The sequence below is a fragment of the Triturus cristatus genome, chromosome 2_2 (genome assembly GCF_964204655.1).
Source record: "Triturus cristatus chromosome 2_2, aTriCri1.1, whole genome shotgun sequence".
In the NCBI taxonomy this organism is placed as follows: Eukaryota; Metazoa; Chordata; class Amphibia; order Caudata; family Salamandridae; genus Triturus; species Triturus cristatus.
Window position 1 is genome coordinate 809,520,842 of NC_140582.1, and position 24,930 is coordinate 809,545,771.

The 24,930-nt window shown below is 46.9% G+C and overlaps 1 protein-coding gene across 17 annotated transcripts in view; it reads left to right on the forward strand.

Moving 5' to 3' along the window:
* Positions 1-24,930, forward strand: part of FRYL (FRY like transcription coactivator) — a 2,516,714-nt gene that overhangs the window by 183,447 nt on the left and 2,308,337 nt on the right. The window contains exon 1 of one of the 17 annotated variants that reach the window (XM_085642130.1): positions 12,529-12,650. The exons of the other annotated variants lie outside the window; for them this stretch is intronic. The gene's annotated coding sequence lies outside the window, so the exon portion shown is untranslated. Of the gene's footprint in view, positions 1-12,528; positions 12,651-24,930 lie in introns of those variants that run through there. 17 annotated transcript variants of the gene reach the window in all.

The following is a 24,930-nucleotide window of genomic DNA, read 5'->3' on the forward strand; positions in this document are numbered from 1 at the left end:
CAGATTTATTTCTGCGCCTCTGAGACCAGCTATCTGGCATCCTACGTTAGGCCTAAGAAGAAAGCTGCCGTTGTATCTGATGCACTGAGTGCACTCCAGGATGACGGCAAGTAGGAACCACTCTTCGAAAGTCAAAGCATCTATTCTCCACAAATGATCTCAACAGAGACTCAACACTTTAATAAGATTGGAGCGGTCTGTGAGCCCACTACCTTGTATTCGCAGCAAATGAAACCAACATTGTCAAAACTATTTATGTCCCACACAGCATGAATCAAACTGTAGGCATGCTGCGCAGTGATGCATGGTCCGTGTCATCAAACTCCTTATCCTATGCATATGAGCCTCTTGGGTAGTGAAGCAGTGCTTGTGCAAGTATTGACTTTGTCCCTACTATAAGCTCATTGAATGCCCCCGTGCATCCTCTTTAGAGTGCAGCCTTCACAGGGTAGCAATGTCAAACAATCGATTGTTTCATTCAGCTACCATTCACATACAATACAATGTTTTGCCTAGGCAATGTTATATACTTTTTTAATTATGGGAAAAATACTTCCGCTGTACGCTAAAAGGATATTGCAAGACGGCAAGGAATTAAATGACCATGTGACCAAGGTGGGAGGCAAAGTCATTGAACTCTAAGGTGACTTGTAATATCCTTTTAACGTATGGCGGGGCGGGGGTGTTCTATTCCTTATAAAAAGTGGTCACACATTCCCACAAAGTGCTTAGATTCTTGGTGCCTTGCTGTTTCATATGAAAAGCTAGTATGGTTGAAAACATGCAAAATCTGTAGCACGAAGTAAAATACACCAAAAATCATTTAGTAATTTGTTCCCCCAAAGATTTTGGAGTCACTTTAATCTGTCAGTTTTTTTTTAATGCCGTAGCTGAGAATGTGTAGAAACATGCAGAGAAATGTACTATAATGACCGATCGCATTGAAAAAATTAACATTGTGCCCTAGATATAAAGTTTCTACTGGTTACTGTTCATTTTAGAAAAACGGATTGAAAGCGGGAAAAGCCAGTTTTCTTTTTCCTTGGTTAAAATGCGGCTGTAATTTTGCTCCATAACCCCCTTTTCAACTTGGTCGCTAGCTCTGACAGCAGGCAATAAGACGTCATTTACAGTTGAGCAGCTAGATCATTTTGAGATGTCGACACCAATACAGGAATTGAAAACCAGCTTTTCGGAGGGATTGCAGGCTCCCCTGTTTTATAAAGAAATAAAATGTTCTTTATATTGGGTTTAATTGCTTGGCAAGCATGCGGTTTCTATAGCACTGATATTTTGTTTCAGTATACCATGTTTAGACTATGAGTGTTTTGTAACCGTACTCTGTGCTCTCTGTAGTGGGCTGCAGCAGGGATGGACCTAAACGTAATGAACAATTTTTCGAGGGTGCATTTGCACAGCAGTCTTGACCATGTGTACATGCCAAAGTAAATTGGATTCAGCCAAGACCACCTATCTCTGGCACTCTGATCTGGTGTAATAAAAAGTGATCTTTGAGAGGACGCAGCAGGGATATTTCCAAACGTACAGGTGGCTTGGACCAGGAGCAGATGCGGAAATCCTTTGACTCTCGGTTACTTGGTGCAGTTAGAGATGCTGGCAAGCAGCACACACAGAGGTGTTACAGAGAATTGCAACATTAGTACGTAAGTGATGACCTGCAAGCTTTGTGTGAATACAGTCCAAGTCCACAGGCTAAAGTCACTGGAGTTGTCATCACTCCTGGACCGATAACGTCCAGTATTGTCCGTCTCTATGGGGAGCTTGGAAAGGTGCTGAGGAGAGTTCTGCTCGCTTGGTCGGATATCTTGGGTCAATCTGAGTTCCAGCAGTATTCTTGATTCTTTGCAACTCAAAGGTCCTCATGGCAGCAAGTGGAACACCTGAGCCTGGAGCATCTTACTTGACATGAAGCGGGTTCTCGTCTAACTAGCAGTTTGTCCTTCTCATTCCAGGTTGCAGCAACAGGTCTCAGTCCTCTGGCATATTACTTATCCTTCAAGGCAGACACCCCAGATTACTGCCGCTGATGTAATCCTTTATCTCTGCAGGTGCAGTTTCCTCATGTGGAAAGGTGTACTCGCAGGCCGACATTATATCGGGAAACTGGTCACCTTAATTCAAAGTTTTTCCGAAGCCTTTAGAGGGGAATGATTAATGCATCTTTCCTATAAGTGTTGTACAGTTCTTTGGCAATTAGCTATCAAAATGTGCATTGTCACTTAGGTTTTTGTGGGGGATGGCAGACTTCCCATTATGGCTTACTTTGCTGGAGTGCATATTAAATGCAGACTGCATCTATCTAATGGGTAGGATTGGGAAGGGGTGGTTTGTGAGCTCTTACTTTTGAAAGGGAGTGAAACCGGTTGTGGAGTATAGGCAGGTACCCTATTTCCTTTTGTCAGTTTGTTGCAGTGGTCATGCTTTGGCCTCATTCTTTAGTTTGTGTATCTGATCTCAGACTTGCCAGCTGGGAGCGGTGTGATCCAGTGATGTTTACACACAGAAGCATTTCTGCACCATTGAAGGGCATGGTAATCCAGACATACTCTTGATTGCAGTTGGGGGGGGGGGGGGGGGGGGGATGGGCAGATGGCCCATGATGATTGTGCTTGGTACTTTCAATTATGCACGTGTAGTGAGGCAGAACTGAAAAATATTGATTAACTTGTTTTTTATATGCAAAGTACTTTCTGTCACTATCATTGTGGTTACATAGAATGTAAACCGATAGGTTACTGTTGCTCAGTTCAGTGGTATGCATTTTATCAACTTCTGGGTGAAAAGTTGCTCTGTCTTACTGATGTTCAGATCTTTTGAAGACTGACCTGGTTGCTGCCCGGAGCAACGTAAAATAAAGCGGCAGGGAAGAATCCGAGTCTCCGGCGGCCGCGCGGAGCACCGGCGTATTCATGAATGGCGCAGTTATCAACGTCCAGTGCATGGTGAGCACAGGGAGCACCGGTGGGAGTGCGCGGTTGTGGGAGACACGCATACGGGCTGACCTGCAGACAGTGTCATAGAGTGGGACCTAGTGTGCCCCGGTGGAGAAGACCGGCTGCAAGCTACCGGTGACAGGGTAGTGAACAATCGTGACTAGCTGGAGATCGGAAAGAAGCGCCGGCTCAAATGGATGTATGACCGCTATCGGGACCAGACACAAGCGTGCCAGTGAAGTCCGCAACCATCAGCGTGGAACCTGAGCGCGACGGAGGGGGTGAGTGCAACTGTTGCGTGACACTAGGGGTGCAATCTCCTACATTCCCCAAAACCAGTGGGGTGTCATAGCGAGAAGAGGGGTTGCACGGAGTGTGGCGAGGTTACCCCTCTCTATGCCGCCTGACCCCAAGATGGGGCTCGAAATGCCCAGCAAGGGAATCCCCACACGATGCGCCCAGTGAAGTGCCTGATGAAGCGTCCGGAATACGCGCGGCCCCCCCTGGGACCCTTTAGGAGAAGCGGCAAGGAGAACTAACGTGAGAAAAATCCTGGCCAACTACCCATGCCTGACCTCAATATGGCATTTAGCACTGCTATCGAGTGCATATTATCCCAACAGCAATTCTTAGCAGTAACTCCGGGATGGGTGCTGCCAATTTGTCCATGATGATGCCCCCTGTCGGAAACCTTGATCATGGTACATTCCACAGAGCTGGAATCTACATGGCCCATTCCTGATGGAACTTTCGATAGTCCTTTGAGGATGCCCCCTGGGCGGATACCAAAACTGTTGGTATTTGCCTCGGTGCACGAGCAACCGTGGCCGATGCCCGGTGGAGCTGTCATAAGCAGCTATGGAGGAGTCTGGCCCTGGTTTCACCCCCTCGACCGTCACCTACACAGCCGGACATCTGACATTGTTTTCCTCGTTTCCCCCTTGTGTTCTCCTTCCCTCCCCCCGTGACTCTGATTTAATTGATGTAACTAGGTTAACCTGTAACTCCCTGATCCCCATGTAAAGCGCCCTGATATCTCGGTGCACGAGCAACCTTGGCTGATGCCCGGTGGAGCTTTCATATGCAACTATAGTGAAGTCTAGCCCAGGTTTCACCCCCTCGGCAGTCACCTACCCAGCCGGTCAGCTGACATTGTTTTCTTCGTTTTCCTGTTGTGCTTCCTTCCTTCCCTCCTCTCCCTCCATGGTTCTTTGATTTAATTGATGTAACTATGTAACCTGTAACTCGCTGATTCTCATGTAAAGCGCTCTGATACCTGCCGGTCTAGCCAGCGCTATATAAAACTTTTCAAATACAGTTACCTGCATGTTCCACATTGTTCATGTGATAGGTACGGAACTGAACGGAACTCCTGTCTTTCATCCTACAAACGCTTTTGGATGGAAATGTTGGGCCTGCGGTCTTGTTTTGTTCATCCAAGACATTAACTTTGTATTGCCCTTCAGCTGCTGCGGATAACAATTATCAGGACATTCACCATGTGCTACATTATCTAAGATCTTTATTGCCAGTGCTGCTATTAGCACATAGTACGTAGCGCCAATATTGGAAAGCAATGGTAGGATTTCACAAGTTAACCTTTCCAAAGCTCAGTAATAACCTATGGGGTAATATCTCAGTCCAGAGGTTTCATTTTCAGGCTGTAGTGTCTTCGAAAGAGTAATCTGTTCACTTTGGAGGTAATTTGAGTGCGCGAATGGTCATTGATAAAGTAAAGCTGCTCCTGTATCGGTATTTGAAATCACTTAGATTTTTAATGTGCGACTGGTGGCCAAGGTACCACATTGATATTAACTGTGTTGATGGTTACCATTCATTTCTGAAGTAATCACAGAATTCAGATGCTTCATGAGTCAGACTTGTGCGAAATATTGTAGCCTGCTGCAAGAATGTCAATATGTTTTAGCAAACGAAAGTCAATGGCTCTGGGTTGCTCAGGATGCCCTATACCGGTGGGTCTCCTGAAATACAATGCAAATAATGGGTTAAGATGAATGTTTGGCAGTCATTTGATTGCACATGCACATGGGTGCAATATAGTTTTCAGCGAGCTGTTTGAAGCAGTTTGGTGATCTTGGGCAGATTACCAGTTGGGAACCAAACTCCTAAATGGAAGTTTAATATTCCAGTATTTTCAACACTTTCAACTGTCCATAATTATTGTCAGTAAAGAGAGGTAGAAAATTCATTGCCTCTGTCGTGTCTGGATAGTGTCTTGTAGATGGGATCAATGGAATGGTCAAGGGAGGACCAAATAAAGCAGCATGGCTAGCTAAATTGTGTGTATAATTCGGCACATTTTGTGATATAGTACCTCATTCATTATTTTGACATTTTTACACATGTTAATCCTACCTGGGCAAAGGTTTTGCCTCCATTAGTACCAGTTTGACACCCAAATACAGGAATAAGCAACAATAAAGTTACCAGTCAACCTTTGCGAATGGCCTTCCACTGCACGGCAACACATCACCCCTTTTTAGTGACTTTTCATCTGTTTGAGCCAGAATTTTTTTTTGTTAAAATCGGCAGACTGCGCAGCAAATGACTAATCATCTGGTAAATGTGTATTGCCATCCTCGTGCAGAAAAAGCTGCAGCCGAAAATCGCAAGTTCCAGTGGCTCTGCCTATTGACTGCGGCATTCATTTGTTCAGTGCTGATTCTTCACTGTCTAAAATGCACCCTCCTCACACTCCATGACACCAACAACTGTCATTTGCGCAAAGGGGCAGTGGATCAGGTTGCTTGTCGGAGAAAGAACAATATTAGGGTAGACCCTAAGGCCCATCAGGGAGAGACCCAGTTCAGAAATGTACTGTAATGCTGGCCATAATTTCATTCGCTTTATTTTTGCTACTCCAGCACACATACTTTATTGAATGTGCTGGATGACTTTACTCAGTGATCAACGTTATAAGACGTTTGTTATTGGGTAGCAGAAATGTGGGGTAAATGGGACTGTATTGGTTTCCACCATTTAAGAATACCAACACTTTCTACAGACAATATTACATACAACAAATACTTTAACTCTGAGATTTAATAAAGTAGAGACAGCTAACAGACATTTGTGTAGTACTCACTTATCCACCCTGAAAATGGGCTGAAAATGTAGTGTTCTCACACTCTGTATTTTAGAAACAGACTACTAGAAAAAAAATTGTGTGGCGGGGGAATCAAATGTTCATTCATTGTTGCATTCTCCTCATAAAAATAAGCTCATTCGTAGGTTTAATACGGATAGATTGTAGAGTGCTACACAGATGCCTATTGGATGTTTTCGTTAATACGTTTTTATGTAATGTCTGTAGAAAGTTTGTGTTCTATAATTGTGGAAATTAATACATTGCCATTTGTCACACTTACAAGTGTGCTACGCAATAACAAATGTGTTATGTTGATTATTGCTAAGTAATGAGATCCAGCCCATTGAATAAAGCCCGCATATTGGAGTAGCAAGAAAAGGTTAATGAATTTATGGCCTGTGTGGTGGGGGTGTCCGTCCGTGTGTGTGTCCGTGTGTGTGTGTCCGTGTGTGTGTCCGTGCGTGTCTGTGTGTGTCTCCGCTTATAATTCTGAGAAGAAGGGAAGAAATGGGTGCGTTTTCCTCTGTTGTACAGTTAACCTGAAACCTAGTTTGGGGCCTTTGGATAAGTGAAGTCTGTCTTCTCTTATGTTATTGGACTTTTTTTTAGGTCTCGCCTAGACAGTGCTTGCGCTGTCTCTTCGAGACATGCTGGATTCAGGTATGGACTTGAAGCTCCTCCCACTCTCCGCCCATATTTTTCATTGGCATGTGTCATTGTCCTTTGTAAATGTTGGCTTCTGATTCATTAGTAGGCTTGATAGTCACTCCTTAGTACTGCCTTTTCTACATTTGTAACCTCACATAAAGATTGCCCTTTTACTCGTATAATTAAAGGTATGTTTCATTTACAGTCCGTAAGTACTATTTTCTTTATTTACTTTCTCCTACATCAGGCACAACATGCTTTCCTGCAACGGTGCCCGCTTTGCCTGCCACAGGCAGCGTGCTGCGCTGCTTACCAGAATCTTACAATATTGAAAAAATAGATTTCGGTGAGCCATGACGAATTAAAGAAAGGCGTGGCTCGCCAAAGTCTATTTTTTCAATATTGTAAGCTTTTAGTAAGCAGCGTGCCACAGGCGGCCTGCTGCGCAGCTTACGAAAAGCTTTCAATATTTAAAAAAAAAAAAAGACTTCAATGAGGCGTGCTTTTCTTTTCATCAGCGTGGCTCACTGCAGCTGACTGTCTCCTCCCTGTTTGCTCCCTCTCTTAGGCTGCAGCTGCCTTCTCCCTCAGCTACAATCATGACTGCTGTGTGAGAATCTTCAGCCGGAATCCAGGCTCTGTGCTGCTCGCCATCTGGAGACCAGCAGCCCGGACAGAAACAGAAAGCAATGCAAAAGGTCTCACATTTGCGAGAGTTTAAGCTATTGGCATTGTAAATGAAAATGCTTTTTATTGATCTGTTTTGAAAACGTTTAAAAAAATGCATTGTCCTTTACTAACCAATAGCTTAAACTCTTGCAAATGGAAGACGTATTGCATTGCAAATGCTCGTTTCTTTCACTATCAATATGGAACATACAATTCTCTGTGTTGGTTCGTCTGCACCATTTTCCATTCCTACGTTTCAGGCCTTTTGATATTATTTCGCTAGGATAGGGTTGCATTGTTATGGATGGACTTTCCTAATGAAACCATCTGTCGGAGGGGTTTGCTTACAAATAGTTAAGCTGTCACTCTCTGCAGCAGGGATAGGTGTGGCTGTGTGTGGGAAGCTTGCAATAGCAGTATATGGCATAAGTGTAGTAGCCTGTTGTCTTTCCTTGATTCTGTGCCAGCTCTACATTTGCTTCAGTTATTTGTTCGATTTCAGTTATTATACAGGACAGTATTCAACACCATTTTCGTAAGAAACGTGGAAAACGTTGATCAAGTACTGGCCAACGAAGTCAGACCTATTTTATTCCAGACATCAGGTGTACCTATAAGCATGCTGAAGGAAATTCTACAGGCATCCTGCAATTAACAGGTGTGTGAATATAACACTCGGTTGCTGCAGCTTAAGCAGTCCGAAAGAGGTGTAGGGAGTGTAGTTTAGAGGTATGCCAATGTGCCCGTTCTCCTGGTTGTCAGTCTTAGCCCTGTTTCCAGAGGTGTCTCCATTTGCTAGATTTTCCAGTTTTCTGAGACACAAGGGGGCATGAGCAGTTCACAATGTAAGACCAAAGCCTCTGTCATGTATTAGTCGAGGGCGGGGGAGCAGGGTGAATGGTTTGTTCTCCTAGGGCATGAAAGATACCATGTCTCTTGTGCTGGGATGAAGTAGAGAGTGTTCTCTCTATTCACAGATTATTCAATATTGTTTTCAACAGCTGCGTGGATATTGTGTTGACGAGCCAAGAAGGTCTGGAGAGGATTGTCACTAGTGTTAGGTGAATTGATCTTAGTTAGCAAAGTAGTCGCACATGCGGTTGAGTTAGTCCAAGTGATCTTGGAGACTGTGCTCTTGTCTCGCTTGTGGCGATCAGCGAAAGTGTGGAGAGCTTTTTGGGTAACATGGGCACCATCTGTGATTATCTGTAGCGCAGGATACATAGTTTTGCTGCTGCCACAGATTTTTCTAATCGTCCGTGTTCGTGATGGGTTGAGTGTAACTAGTCACATGTGTCTTGAAGACCTAGGTGTTCCTATGCATGTAATTGTAAGGTTAAGTTAGCTGCATATCAGTACTGGGCTCGTCCTGGGAAACGCCAGAGGGAATGAGGTAAGTCTCAGCCAGGGACATTACAACACCAGCAGTAGGAGTGAGGTCGTTGGTGTGCCTGGCGCTGTCTAAGAGTCCAGTGGCAGTAGTGAGGCACTTTGAAATATAGGAGATTTACATTACATTCTAGTAGAAAACGCCCAGCCTTCATCCTGATAGTCTTGGTGTAATTCCTCCTTGCAGGCTTTAGAGAGGAGATGGTCTATTGTGGCCTTCATATGGGGGTGATACTAAGCCGTGAATGTAGTGTAGAACATGGCAATCCACTACTTCCACCTTTCAACTTAGCAGATACACAGGGGTTCTCCTGGGATGCATTTTCAACGGGATGTTTCTTGCAATGAGAATTCTGCACACGGGTACCTGAAAGTTTTAAATTAATACGTTGTGATAAGTTGATCTGTACTCGCGAGTCCTGTCTGCTCCCACGTGCAGCCAATGCACACTACAACTTCCAAAGCAAACTGCGTTGTGCCATAGAGCCATCTAGCAAGGGCTTCACTCCGCCTCTTAATGATGGTTTCCATGCATAAAGGGAAGCGTTAATACATTGGTTTGCAAGTGTAGCTGGGTGTTTGTGTGTATAGAGGGGTGCGCCATTGAAGCCAGTCCATTCCAGCAGGGGCCACGGGTGTGTGACCATTTTGGGTATGTGTAGGTGCAAGTGTACGTGTGGGATACGCAATCCTCTGAATGATGTATGCGCTTGGAGATTGCGTAGTTTCAACCTACACTACATCGGCATTCACATGGTCCTCTCTGCTTATACTTCGTATCACCGTCCGCACTACAGTTCAATATGTTATGATGGCACGGGAGGTACTTAAGTGTACTATCTGGTGGCTTCCGGGTTACAGTTAATCTGCAATGTTGAGACGACTTTTGCTTTTTATTTTTTATTTGAAAGCCCTCTAGAAGGAATCCTAAAGGAATAATGAAACCACTATGTTTCCGACCTAATAGCACCCAAGCGGTGAACCTACGAGGATCGTGAGCGCTTGCTAGAGCCTGTATTCGGATATATGGAAAACATGACCGCAGCCAGGGCTGCCGCCATTGTAGTTGGGGAACCTCCGTTACTGGAGGCGGACTGTTTTTAGGATTTCAAAAGACACCCTGTTGCGGTTTCACGTCTTTGCCAGAAACGCAGGCTGACCGCACAGGCGAGCTTTCCTGCCAGCTGCCTAGTCGTATTCTTCTGGGCACTTTTTAGGGAATGAATGGCACATTCCGACCCAGTCAGGTGTCCCAGTGCAGGCATGAATGCTGCGCATATGTAAAGTAGCTCCCAAAATAAACGACTCTTGACATGAAAATACATGTGAGCACTTTCTGCCAGCTAAGGGTGCAGGGGAGCAGCACTTTTGAACAAGTGCAGCCCACTAATAAGTTACCTGCACTTACTTCATTTGAAAAGGGGAGTACTTGCACTTCTCAGCACTCCTGCGATACATTTAATGGGAGAGCACCGGCGCTTCTCAGACGCAAACGGTAGGGTGACCAGACGTCCCGGTTTTGCCCGGACGGTCCCCGTTTTTTGTGAAATGTCCCCGTGTCCCGACACTGTACTCCAATGGAGTCAAATGTCCCCGTTTTAGAACAGTGTCCGGGTTGAACAAAGAAATGTCCCGGTTTTTCACTGTTCCGGTTGCGCGCATGCTCTGTTTTCACAGCTTGGTGACGTCACTGAGGTGAGCGCTGTAGCAGGAAGGGAAATCCTTTGAAGAGAGACATGTTCTCTCGGGATTTCCCTTCTCTTTGTCTACACAGCGCCACCTACGTCATCATGCAGCTGGTTAGAACCACCTGTGACCGGCATGACCCTGATTTTACAGCCTGCAGCAATCCACCGTGACCCTGCTCTGCCTTAAAGCGAGCGAGGGTCGGACAGTCTCAAACTACAGCAGAATCCAGCAGCAGCTTCGTGACGCCTCCCCAGCCCTACCAGCACCGTCGGGACACTGCCTTGCATCAGAGCTGCATCATCCAGGAATCCTTGCCCTCCCAGCCTGCAAGCGTGTAATTTTAACCCTGAGAGTTTTATCCGCACCAGTGCTGGCTTCCTGGGGGCGCCGTGTAGCGTTTCTTTCCCCCAGCAATTACCAGGCCTCACATAAATGTCAAGAGTGTGATTAATTATCTTCCTGGAGACAGATCAGCATTTTGTATAGTTGAGGTTTTGACTTGGCTGAAGTTAGTGCAGAGGGTTAATATGCCTGCTGCAAAGAACGTGTACCAAGTAGATTACAGAGTGTGTATGATGTAAACAGATCAGCAGGGTTACTGCTTTCACAAGAGACATTTTTTTGCTACTTGCAATTTATAACTTAAAGTCCTAATATAGAATAGTGAGCTATTAACTTTCATCCTAGAACTGCATACACACTGCAAGGTATACATTATTAGAACATTGATTAATGTTTCAAAAAGGGTTAATCTGGCTAGAAATCGATTCTTAATATTAAAGAAAACTCCCAACTATGCTGTTTCTTTTTCGACTCTGCGTTTGTGCTTCTCCACACCAAGCACTCTTAAACTATACTGCCTACCAGTATGGATGACATGTGACTCCTACACTTTCAGTCCTTTGGCTTATGTAACATTTCCTATACACTGATTTACACACGTATGATTGATTGTCTCTGTGTAATGTGTGTGTGATGCAAAGTGCTTGGACACCCTACACTGGTATGAGTGGCGCTATATATAATGCATCTGATAGAGTGTGGTTATGGTGACTTGGTCACTGTTAAAGGGTGCTAGTGAGAGAATCCGTGGTGGAGGTGGTCATTGGGGGGGGCGCCAACAAACATTGTCGCACAGGGCGCCACCAGCACTAAAGCCAGCCCTGTCTTATATGTTCTAAACTATTTACTATGCTAATGTGCGTAAATGTTTCCACGTAAATAAAGCAAACATTATTTATATTTCAGTCAACTGCGCTGAACGTAGGGGGAGTGCTTTATGGGAAGGAGTATTCTACAAACAGCAGTATCTGATTTTGACGATGACAGAATGTGTGTGTGTGTATATGTGTGTATATATATATCTATCAAACTCGCTAGCGATGCACTCGTTCACTTCCTCGTGGCAAAAACAAGAGCACAAACTCCTCTTCGATTGTGCAATTTTCTTTATTGTTAAGTTAACAATCCCAATATATATACTTATCTAATAAGAAAACAAACTTGGACTAAAGCAAATGTTGAGGCAAAGTCTGTTTAAATGGAATTAATGCTTACTGCCGATAAAAGACCTCTGATTTGTCATCTGTAATGCTTCATCTCGGTCTTGGAGGGAGCTGTCGTAGTCCCTTTTCTATGTTTATCACAGCTGTCAAATAGTCCTACTTTTATGTCGGTGGTTACTGCAAATCGTAGTCCTACTTCTATGTCTATGACCTGTCCCCGTTTTTTGTTTTGAGAATCTGGTCACCCTAGCAAACGGGTGCTCTAAATTCCGAGTACCTGCACATCCATGTCCATTTAAAGCACTGGAGGAGAGCAGCGCCCGGTAACGCTCTGCTGTCAAGTGACTCGGGATAACGAGTTCAGTAGTCTAATTTTGCGCCCTAATGTCACTCTTTCATCCCTGACTTGTGAAATGCCTGCCATGAAGCCCCACCATGACTTCCCCCATTTGATTTGCATCCGAGTGGAGCGGAGTGAAGTGATGTCGTGTGTTCAGAGAGGCGGATTGGCTGTAGTCCGCAGAGATTGTGCTTTTGCTGTAGCAGATGAATCCTCTTTAAAATTATCTGCTTATTTCTATTTTTGTATCCCCGTAATGGATTGAAGTGTTCGTACCGAATCAAGCACCGGTGCGCTGCGCTGCATTGCTGAGGGGCTTGCATTTGGATCCAGGTACCGAAAAGCAGGTAACGTTGGCAATCGAGAGAGGAGTGCACTGTGGTCGAGTATGGAGAGATTTTTAAAAACTGAAAAGAAATAAGGCCAGTTTGTTTTCTGGTAAATTATTCCAGCTAAAGTAAATTGACGGCTCAGTGTTTTCAGGGAGAGTTTAACATTGTGACTCCAATTTGAAGCGTCTGTTGCATGCAATTTTTCAAAACCGTGTCAGATAACGGTTCCATACAAGACATTAGAACGTCGATCATTAAGATCCCAATTTAATCTTAATTCTGCTAGATAGTGGGGATTTTCTGCACACATTTGTTGTTGGTGTTAATTAAAGAATGTCAGATGTATGGATGTGCATCGGATTTGTTCTCGGTTGTGCAGCTTGAGCTGTGCCCAATAAAAGGTTAGAATTTGATACTTAAACAGCACCATGCCCCCATGAGCTTGCGGCCTATTTTTAGTAACGTGGATCTTTGCTGGTTGCTCTGCGTCTGTTCTCTGTTTGCTTTCCAGTCTGGCTCTGGTACATTTGAACGGACTGACATTTCTAGAATCATGGTTCCTCTCTTGGCTCTGGAGTTTCTCTTCCTCCCCCTTTACAGTTCCAGTACAACAATCTTTTTAAGATATTACTGCGACTTCCATCTCCCTGACCCCCACATCACCCTCAAAAGAGGTAAATATAGGTAAAGTAAAAGAATGGTCCAGAAAATGTGTTTAAAACTCTGCTGATCTACTCGACAGTAGTTTTATTCCGACATAACTCGTTTGGAAATATATGTTTTTGCTAGTTTATTAAAGATCGTGTGGTATGTCTCCTTATCTTGCCCCCTATTTTTCGACCCCACACTCTCCCAGCGCCCCCATCCCCCCTTGGCTCCCATCCTCCTCTCCTCCGCTACCCCATCTCCTTTAACTTCCCTCTCTTCACTCTGTCTCCCTCACACGTCCACCCAACATGCTCCGTCACAGCACTGACCTTCACCCTCAGGACCATACCCTCTCTAAACACGGCCCCAGCTCCTGGACCATTCTCTACCCCCCAAATCTCTCCAAACACGCAAGGAAAAATTTCAAACACAAACTCCTCATCCGCATCCCTGAAACTCTCATTGTTAACTACCTCAGCCTCACCTCCCCCATTATTACCAACTACATCTTGTACTCCAAACTCCCTTCCAAATGGAAGAGCATCTTCCTTCAACACCTCCCTATTTCTAAATCAACCAAAATACCATATGGATTTAAAATATCCACCGCTCCCTCCCCAGCCTTTCATGGTGGTATCGATCTCTCCATCTTCAAAACAGGTAACATCCTTATACAAGCCTCGCCATCCCACCTTTCTATCTTTGAACACCACTTTAGCACTATGTCTCTCCTCTGTAACCACTCTGCGCATAACACTCCTCCCCCCCCAAACGAATAGAACCCCTCAAACCTCTCCCCCCCACTCTACCTCCACTCTCAACCTCCAAAAATTGACCTCACCATCTCCCTCCCTGGACCCCCTATTGATAACGACTTTCCCCAATTACCTACTTCTCATCCCCCACTTATCTCCCTCTCTCCCCCTAACCCCCTTAACCCTTACTCCTCAGACCCCTCCTTGAATAACGGTAGCCCCAATCTCCTGTCACCTACTTATCATTCCCCTCCCTTGACCCGCCCTCCCCCTGTCCCCCAAACCTCCCTCCCCCTGACCCAACCACTCACGTACTCCACCGTCTCTTCCCCTCAATCACCTATCACAACTCCTCACCCCCCTACTCCTACCAATCCCGTACACCCTCTGCTCCTCCCCATCCTCTCTGCCCCCCGCCCCCCTCAGGCTCTACCTACCCAACCCCCAACAAACACCCATCCCCCTCACACCCCCTCACCCCAACCCCCAATAATCACATATCCCCATCACAGTATATTTGTTTCTCACTCGCTTCATGCCCTTTTATCCTCTCCGACCACATCACCTGAAGATTTATGCCCCATGTATAACCTAACCCCTCCACTCACACTTAACCGCTCCGCCACCCATCACTCCATACCTACTACCCTATCTCCCCCCTCACACAGCAGGCCTCCATCCGCAACTAATCACAACCACTTCCTATCCCCCAGACCATTCTCCTCCCACCTCCTACGCCCCTTCATTCCTTCCCTGTACCCGGAATACCCCGAGCCTACACAACATCGACCTACCTACTTGTACTACCGAACCCCTCACTCCTCCCAGCCCCGTCAACCCTCACCCTACACCATCTACCACATCTCCCCCCTCACACATTAGTCCACTCTCTGCAAATAACACAGACCACGCACTCCCGATACCTTCCCTCTCCTCAATTGCCCAGATCCTACAAAACATTGAATGTGACCTATCTAATTTAACTATGGAATGAGCCCGACTCAGAAAATATTTCTTCTTCCACAGCACCAGAACCCTCCCTCACCATAAAACACCATCCTCCCTCCCTCAAACATCCCCAATAACAAACACAACCTTTGGAGATCGCTCCCTTTCCGATGCCGTAAGCATAGACCTCTCCGCACCTCGAACCACTCTCCCCGTCTGACCTCGCTGACCTATGTAACTCCTACCTTCCTAATCTGCCAACCACCAACCCTCCACTCCCCTATGCCCCCATCCCTGTTATCACAGGAACAAATAGAACCCCCTCCTCCCCTGCTTCCCCCAGACCTCCACCCCAACTTACGCTGATCCACTCTTGCCCACCTTCCATACCCAACCCCACACCACTGAAGTGCATGCTCGTTCACTGTCGCTCGGCGGTCCTACATGCCATGGAAATCTCGGAAACTATCCTGAGTGAATCCATTGATATTGCATTCCTCACTGAAACCTGGCTAAATGACCACTCAACGAGCATACGTTACATACTCTCCCCCCCGGGATACTCTATTCTTAGAAAAGACAGACCTAACCGAGTTGGGGGAGGGCTAGCCATTATCTTCAAAAAGGAACTTCAGATTTCCCTTGTCACTAACCCAGGCTACTACTACTGCGAATACCTGGAAGCAGAACTGTTGATTCAAATCTCCCTCCCAATTCGTTTACACAACATTTATTGCCCCCCCCCGGGACCACCACAGCCCTTCATTGAGGACTTATCGAATCTATAGGCGCAATCGGCATTATCCAACTCAAAAAATCTTTCTTGGGGATCTTAACCTCCATTGGAATGATACCAATGACCCCACCATCTCCCTCCTCACTACACTTCTTGAAATCAACAAACTCAAACCGCTATGCCAATCTGCAACTCGCACTAAAGGATCCATACTTTATTTTGTTTAAATTTTTTTATTAGGGTTTTGCATTACAATGTTCCATGTCATACATCAAATATTTCACAGATGAACCACCTTTTGTGTCATTTTAAAATATTGTTCCTATTTACAAATGGCGATTGCACTGATTGTCTAGTCTTCGGAACACCTTGACATAGCTTAGATCATATATCTACTACTGTTTTGCTCCAGTGGACTGTAATGTGCTCTGTTGCGCCTGAACCATTGTGTCACATGGTAGCGAGGGTTAGCATGTTCTCCTCTCTTCTATCTGTGTACAGCTTCCCCTATAATGTGTCTTATCATCTATTCCGTTTGGTGAGTATGTCGGCTTCGGAACTGCCGATGAGGATTTAACTGTGAACTGTGGGAAGAAAAAAAAAAAAACGGGGGGGGGATAGGACATACATGGCGGGCAAGGCAGATCTGTCGTGGCCGGTGGTGTGCTGACTGGCTACATGTCCAACAGATGTGTCCTGGGGCAATCATGGGGGGAATTGAACCGTCCTAGGGGCGGGCGATAGGCCCGGGGGGCCCCGCCCATCTCTCCCAGTCGGTCCCCTTACTTGCCTATTGTACCGCTATTGTTGAGTCCTGCGTGGCGGGGGATAGGGAGGGGGTGCGGGGAGGGGGGAGGGGGGGTTTGTTTCTTCCGGTGTTTCCCCTGCTGCCCGCTCCTGTTTAAATGTTTAAAGTGGATCAAGAGCTGTGCCCATTCCATAGATATTGGATGTTTACGTGTGCCCTTTACCTCTTCCTCTCTTGGAGCCTCTTCCTCGCTGCCCCCCACTTGAGTTGTGCCCCCGCCCAAGCTGCCTCCGAAGGCCCAGTAGGGGCCCTCCAATGCATGGCTATATTCCTCTTTGCTAAGAGAATGGCGAATGATGCAAATCTCCATTGTAATTTTGCAGATTTCTTTTTCCGGAAGATCCCCAGGGCGCATGCTTCCCATGTGGAAATGTTTGGGAGATTGACTGTTGTTCGGAGTGTATGGTGTACCCTGTCCCAATATAGCTGTATGGAGGGACAGGCCCAAAACATGTGCTTAAAGTCCGCTTCTGGTGCCGGGCAGCGGGGACACATGAATTGCGTATCGGGGTAAAACCGGTGTAGCTTATCCGGTGTGAGATACGCTCGGTGCAGGATATTGAACTGTATGTTTTTGAATCGCGCGTTTCTGGATACCTTTTTGGGATATTCCAGAGCTTGGCGCCATTCCGTATCGTGGAATGCCCGACCCACGTCGTCCTCCCACGTCCGTTGGAGCCTGTCCAGGGCGACATCCGTCAATTCCCGGATCGCTTTGTAATGCCACGTGATTAGGTGTCTACCCGCCCCCATTCGCAGTATCGTGTGTAACACTGGATGTGTCCGGGGCTCCCCATCCCGAAGGTTCCAGTGTTGGCGACCGCTGTCTAAGAGTTGCCTGTGCCGCAAAAACTGTCCTTGAGGGAGGTCATACCACTCGACCATCTGGGCATAGGTCTTCAGTTGTCCTTCATGAAACAGCGCCTCCATCTCTGTTACGTCGTGGTCGGTCCATATCCGAAGGGCTCCCGCGGTGTAGTATTCGCTTCTTCGGGGGAATCCCACCAAGGGGATCAGCGGAGAGTAAAATGGTCGTCCCTTCGACATACGGTGCACTCGCATCATACACCTGCGGGCTACCGAAACCTGTAGCGGGTGTGCGCGCCGGTTTAGTGCCTGGCAGTAGCATTCGTCTGATAGCGGGGAGGGGTATTCTGCCATCCTCGGTTATTGTTTCTCCCACGTGCCTCTCTGCTGTCCAGTGGGACAGCCATTGGAGTTGTGCCGCGAGGAAATATGATTCGAAGGATGGGGCTGCCAGGCCTCTGCCTGTCGTGGGCAGATATAACGTGCGTAGTGCTATTCTGTGACGACCGCCGCCCCAGATCAGAGCTGTTAGCAGCGCATCTAGTTCCGGAAAAAACGAACGCGGTGGGATTATCGGGAGGTTTGCGAAGTAATAGAGCATTCTCGGGACCATGATCATTTTTGCTATGGCTACACGCCCTATGGGTGCCAATGGTAACGCCTTCCAGAAGCCCACCGCTGGTCGTAAGCTCGCTAGCGCTTTGCAGTGGTTGCCCTCGTAGAGGTCCCTGGGGGAGTGGTACAGCCGCACTCCCAAATATCTGGGGGCCGTCGCGTTCCACGTCAATGTCTGGGTGCCCACCGTGATTTCCAGGGGCGCCAGATGGGCGCTGAGAGGGAAGATCGTCAATTTCCCCCAATTTACTAAGTCCCGAGACCTCCCCGAACTCTTGTAACGTTGTCCAGATTGGAGTGAGATCGTCCGCTAAAGGATCCATACTTGATATCATTCTGTCCAACGAAGATCTGACCTCCGTTACCAATATCATCCCCATTGACTGGTCCAACCATCACCTTATACTGTTCACCATTGCTACCTCCGCAAACCTCCCCGCCCCTAAAACTACCAGACCTGAGAAATTGACCATAAACCTAAAAGGCATCCCCCCAGGTGTTCTACAATCGAAACTCCAAGCTCAACTTCTTCTCATTCCCCCCCCCTCACAAAATGTGAATGAGCTCACTGAACTATTTAACAATAATGTTACAGATATTCTTGACCAACTGGCCCCCCTAAACTCAAAAACCAAAGAAAGACCCCCTCAAACTCTTGGTTTAATACAGAGATAAATAATGAAAGATGGGCGCTCAGACTGTTGGAAAGAACCTGGAGAAACCATCCCTCACCCTCCCATCTTGCACTTCTCAGACGTGCTAGATCCATGTACAAAAAACACATCCTCAAGGAAAAGGCATCCTTCTTCCGCACTCAACTTGATCGTGCCAAAAATAGACCCAGGGAACTCTTCAAAATCATCCGAAACCAAACTTCCCCCGCACCTCCAAATATGACAGCCTCATCAGACAGATGTGAAGAAATTGCCCACTTCTTCTCTGAAAAAATTGCCAAAATTGATCACTCCTTCCTTCCCACACAACTATCCTCCAACTCCCAATCCAATCTTGTCCTCACCTCTAATGCCCACTCCACATCCCCCCTTCCAGACGACACCTTCTCTCCTCTGCCCTCTATCCTACCGCTCCCCAGCGAGCCTCCTCACCCACCCATCTCCATACCCCCCCCACCACTCCACAGGCCTCTCACCTTCCACATCTCCAGTAACCAACTCCCCTAAATCTCAACTTAAGAACAATGCCTCCTTGCTCAACTTTCTTCCCGTCGCTGAGCTTGAAGTCCTCCATATAATTGGCAATCTTAAACCGTCCTCCCACACAAAAGACCCAATTACCGCCAACCTTGTCCCTGCCCTTAAGCACATCATCACCCCATTCTGGACCAAAATCATCAACACCTCCCTCTCCACGGGCTGTGTCCCCACCTCCCTTCAGCTTGGAGAAATCTCGCCCATAATCAGAAACCCCAATGCTGACCCCAATGACCTAAATAATCTCCGCCCCATCACTAACCTCCCCCTTCTCTCAAAGGTACTTGAAAAATGTGTCCTACTACAACTAGACAAACACATAGAAAATGTCAACCTTCTCGACCCCTTTCAATCTGGCTTCAGAAAAGGCTGCAGCACCGAAACAGCAATGCTCAATGTCATAGATGACATCCATCAATCTCTTGACAATGGCGAGACCTGCCTTCTTATTCTTCTTGATCTCTCCGCAGCATTCAATACAGTCAACCATTCAGCCCTACTTAATGTGCTTAGCACCCGTTTCGGCCGTAATGGCACCGCCTACAAATGGTTCATCTCTTATCTACAACACCAAACTCAGCAAATCAAAATTCAAACCTGTCTATCTACCCCCACTCCTGTCTCCCTTGGAGTCCCCCAAGGATCTATTCTCTCTCCCTCCCTCTTTAACCTCTTTATGGAACCCCTCACCCTCATTTTTAACCAAGCAGGCATAAATTACCACCTCTACGCCGATGACACCCAAATCTATTACAAGATTAAAACTCATGCTGACATCTTACACCTGAACAACACCCTTACCAAGATCCAAATCTGGTTCCATTCCAGTCATCTCAAACTCAACCCTAACAAAACCGAAATCATTCTCTTCTCCACAAAAAATAACCCTCTACCCGTTCAATCTTGGATCTCTGACCTCAATGCACTCAATTGCTCACTCACCCTGTCCAACTCCGTCAAATCTCTTGGCATCACTATCGACAACACCCTAACCCTTAATGTTCACATCAAAAACTCTGCCAAAGTAGCCCTCTTCACTCTCCTTCATCTCAAGAAAATCAAACCATTCATACCCACCGATGATTTCAAACTTGTAGTTCAGTCTCTTGTTATGTCACGTATTGATTGTTATTGCCATCCTTAATGGAATCCCCAAGGTACACCTTGCTCCAATCAAAGCTGTGCTCCACCTTCCTGCCAGGCTCATCACGGACTGCAAACGCTTCGATCATATATCCCCGGCTCTCAAATCTCTTAAATGGCTCCCTATCGAAGGCAGATCTGTCTACAAAACCGCCTGCATTACTCAAAGTCCTCCACCAAAACACTCCGCAGAACCTCTCTAAGAAACTCCACATTGCGGGCTCCACTCGACCTCTGAGAATCACCAACACCCTACTCCTAATCCCACCTCTGCATAAAAAGAAAGCCACACAGTCTTGCTCCTTCTCTGGCAATGTCCCTATTATCTGGAATGCCCTCCCAAAAAACCTGCGCTGTAATCCCTCCTATTCTAGTTTCAAGAAAGACCTCAAAACCCACCTCCTCAATTATTATTGGGGTTCCTAACCTGTGTCCTACTCCTGATCTCTTATCAATCATACTATATTTGTTCAGTATTATATACCGTGTTCTCCTGTTCACCATTTACCTAATTACTTAAATGTATAGCTCCTGCTTATTTATCTTGATTTGTATAAGTCTCTTGTTGTTTGTACTTTGTATATTTCAAATTTTTGTTGCGGTACCTTTCATATGCTTTTATTCCCTATGTGCCTTCTACTATCCTTATCTTGTAAAGCGCTCTGATACCTCTGGGTCTAGCCAGCGCTATATAAAACCTTCAAAATAAAAAATAAAATAAATATGTCTTATCCAGACAACACTGTTACATGGGATTTTGTCCTAATTTACTGATCTGTGAAAATGGTTATTTCACACCGGTTTGATTTATATAGCACATGGCGAACCCCAACTAGGGCTTCCTAGTGCTGAGTGATCTTGTTGAAGTTTACAGCGGACACAACATAATTTAAAAGAAATCCAGGTTTTTTGGTGTTTCTTGAAAGCAGATTCATTCAGGCAGAAGCCCAGCTGAAGTGGCAGGGAATTCAATAGGGGAGACGCTTCGTTTGCTGTGAGGGTGAGTGCACAGGCATTCAGGACTGCACTACCTGTCCCAGGAGCCCACGAGCCTTGCTGACACCAGAGGACACGCCCCCTGACACCGGGGCACGGATATTAGCTCCTCGCGCCTCCCGCTTCGCGGGAGACGCTTCGTTTTCTGTGGGGGTGAGCGCACAGGCATTCAGGACTGCACTACCTGTCCCAGGAGCCCACGAGCCTTGCTGACACCAGAGGACATGCCCTCTGACACCGGGGCACGGATATTAGCTCCTCGAGCCTCCCGCCTCGCTGGGCTAAGCCTGGGCAAAGGGCGGGCCGTCTGTGGCCGTCCGAGGACGGAGGAGGCCGGGCCGAGCCACCCCCTTAACACTAGGGAATTGACGCTCATCACCCGGCTACGTCCTAAGGTACTGTGTCCCGTCAAAAGGCTTCTATTTCATACCCATCCGGGGCCCTGTGACATTGTCATCTCTTTACGAGCAGGTTTCCGGCAAAGCTTCTGTTTGTTGGCACTCAGGTTGCACCCATCCCTGTCGGTATTGGGCTTTCATCATGGGTAAAAGGAAAGCTGCAGAGGGAGGACCGATGGGCAGTAGTAAAAAGGGTAAAAAACCTAAGAAAAGTAATCATGCTGCCATGAACTGTGTCTTGAGCAGAATAGAGGAGATTGTTAATGACTGTGAGGATTCGCTGATTGGCAGGCAGGTGGGGGATCAGACAGTTAAATCCGCACCAAATTCCAACAACACTATTCCATCTATGTTTCACACCCAGCGTCTGTCTAAACAACAAAGTATTATTCCTCCCCCCACCATTACAATCCCTGACCCTCAAGTCATCCCTGTACAGTCTATGGGCACTATGAATGTCATAGAAGCGGATCCAGCTATCCCCCATTGTGCCTCACAACCTATTTTATGCTCGAACAGGTTCGCCACCCTCGATCCTGATCTATCCCATCCTACTAGTTCTGCTCTAAAAACCGCTGTGGATCATGCGACCCCTAATATGTCTGACGTCGTCACCTTGGCGGCACGCTATGATAGTCAAGAGATTAGAGGAGTTGGTGGCGGTTCTTAACAAGAGAGTGGAGACCCTTGCTGTAAGCCAAGTTTCTTCCCCGACTCCCCATGTTCCCCCACCATCTTCTGGGGTCACTCCATCCAGGATGAAGTCTGCCCCACCCACGTTAATTCCACCAAAAACCAACGATGATCTTGTATATGGGGGGGGGTCTACAATGAGGATAATAACATCAGATCAAATGGCCTTACTAAGTCATATGCAGACTTGACAAGATGCTCTGAGCCAGCAAGTGCACCAAATGTAAACTCTCATCAGGAGCCCCTCTAGCCCTCTTCTACCTCTCAGACGGGGTAATAATAATCTACCACTCCATACTCCAGCCTACCCGCCCATCTTCCATCCTGCGCAGGCTAAATCCTCTGTTTTCATGACTTATGCACCAAAATTGCCTTTACGGTGCACTTCTGAAAACAGTGTATCATTGCACAACAAAGTTATACACTGGCTGAGACATGTCCGATGGTGCAAATCGATTATTAGAGAGGACATTTCAAGGGTAAGAAGGTTATCACGGGTGGATGCTATCACTGATTGTATAGAGATTGCATTTGGGGATCCTGCCTTAGCAGAAAACTTGCTCTTGCTAGAGTATAGGTCATCGCCTCCTGCTCATTCTTCAATCCAGATTCGCAGGCTCCCCGCTTGGACCCACGAGAAGGAGGGAGAGGACTCTGGTTTAAGACAAGTGGACTGACTACCCAACTCTTATACAGGACTCCCCTCACACCTACCTACATTTCATTCTGACGAGGGGTCAGTTCTGAACACCACTCCTACTCTCAATTTGTCTCTAAATGGTTTGGGCGAAACTGTTGATAACATGGCAGTTGACGAGGGACCTCAAGTTAGCATGGCGGTGGATGTGGGGATTTCCTCAACGCCCACTTCCTCGGGAGTTAAGTTTTTATCGTGGCACATTGCGGGGCTAAGGAGGAATCTTCCAGATCCTGTCTGGTGTGATTTCATCGACAAGTTCGATGTCATCCTCTTTCAGGAAACTTGGAGCCTGGTTCCCTTGCATAGATCTGGGTTTGTTACCCTCTTTGTCCCCGCAAGTAAGTCCACACGTGGACGACCATCAGGGGGCCTTTTAATTTGGGTCAACATCAGCTTAAATTGGGCAGTAAAAAGTCATGTAATTACATCTCATGACCTTTTGCATACATCCACCAACGGGGTGGACCAACAACCCCCCCTCGAAATATTTAACATCTATGCTAGAGGCACCCCCGGTGCTCAAGCAAGTGCCATTGTATTAGCTCTCGAGTCTGAACTCACAGCAATTACCACCAAGGCAGATGTCATCGTTGCCGGGGACCTCAATTGTACTTTTGAGCCCCTGAGCAGCGATGACCTCTTGGGCATCGGAGTTGTTGATTCCAAGCAGGGTATACCCCAACTCACTCTCCCGCCAATAAAGAAATGGTCCAAGAGAGCTGTGCAACTCAACGCTTTAACTCTGGAGTTTAACCTAAGGGCCACAAATGGACGAACTCGCTCAGATGGCCTGGGAGCCCCCACATTTACGAGAACTGGTGTCCCCTCGCGCATGGACTACATCCTGTTGGGCACCGAGCTCTGGCCGGATCTTATCGACATGGAAGTTGTCTACCGGTGTGAGAGCGACCATAGTCCGTTATCCATGCAATTCAGGCGCGAGTTGGTCACCACCTCTATTGAGCCCCCAAATAAACAGAGGCCCGGGGCAAGAGAGGTTGCCCCAAACAACTGTAACAGGCGCCTCAAGTGGCCTAGAGTAGTAAAGCAAGAGATGGATCTGCGCAGAATTAAAAGGCTAGTAGAAGAAGGCATTGTAGCTTTGGACATAACCATGGGTTGTCCCTCACAGCCTCCCTCTCCCAAAGTCTTCTTAGAAGCTTACCAACAGACTGTGGCTAAGGTGGGGAACTTTTTTGAGTCACAGGAAAAGGGGGATACAAAGCCATAAGGAAGGCGAAGCGACTGTGGGATGAAACCCACTGGCAGGATCTTAAGGCCGCAGCCCTTGCGAAAGACTCAACCTCCTTTTGGAGTCTTATTAACATCAGTGCTAGGAGAGGGGCCGACCCAATTCCGAATCACATCACGGGGTGTCAATTGCATCAACACTTCTCTGATCTCTACTCATCTGAGTGGTTCCAGAGGAACAGATCCCGGTAATAGAGCATTCGGCACCTTTGGAGATAAAGACCCAGTTTGGGCTTACAAAGGTCCTCTCTGCAATTAATACGATCTCTCCGGGAAAGGCAGCTGGACCCGACGGTCTCCCTGGTGACCTTTCGCTCCATGAAAAACATCTCTGGGCAGAATTCATTCTTCGGACTTTAAATGGCCTTGCTTTAGGATACCCAGTCCCGGATTCATGGAGGGGGGCGGAGGTGGTGGCTATCTACAAGAAAGGGGATAGGGAGGACCCTGCCAACTACAGACCGATTAGCTTAATCGATGTAATACAAAAAGTGGTTGGCAGAGTCCTCCTGACTAGGATCAAGGCCTGGATAGATGAGGAGGGTATTTTGAGTCACTTTCAAGCAGGATTTAGGGAAGGAGTCGG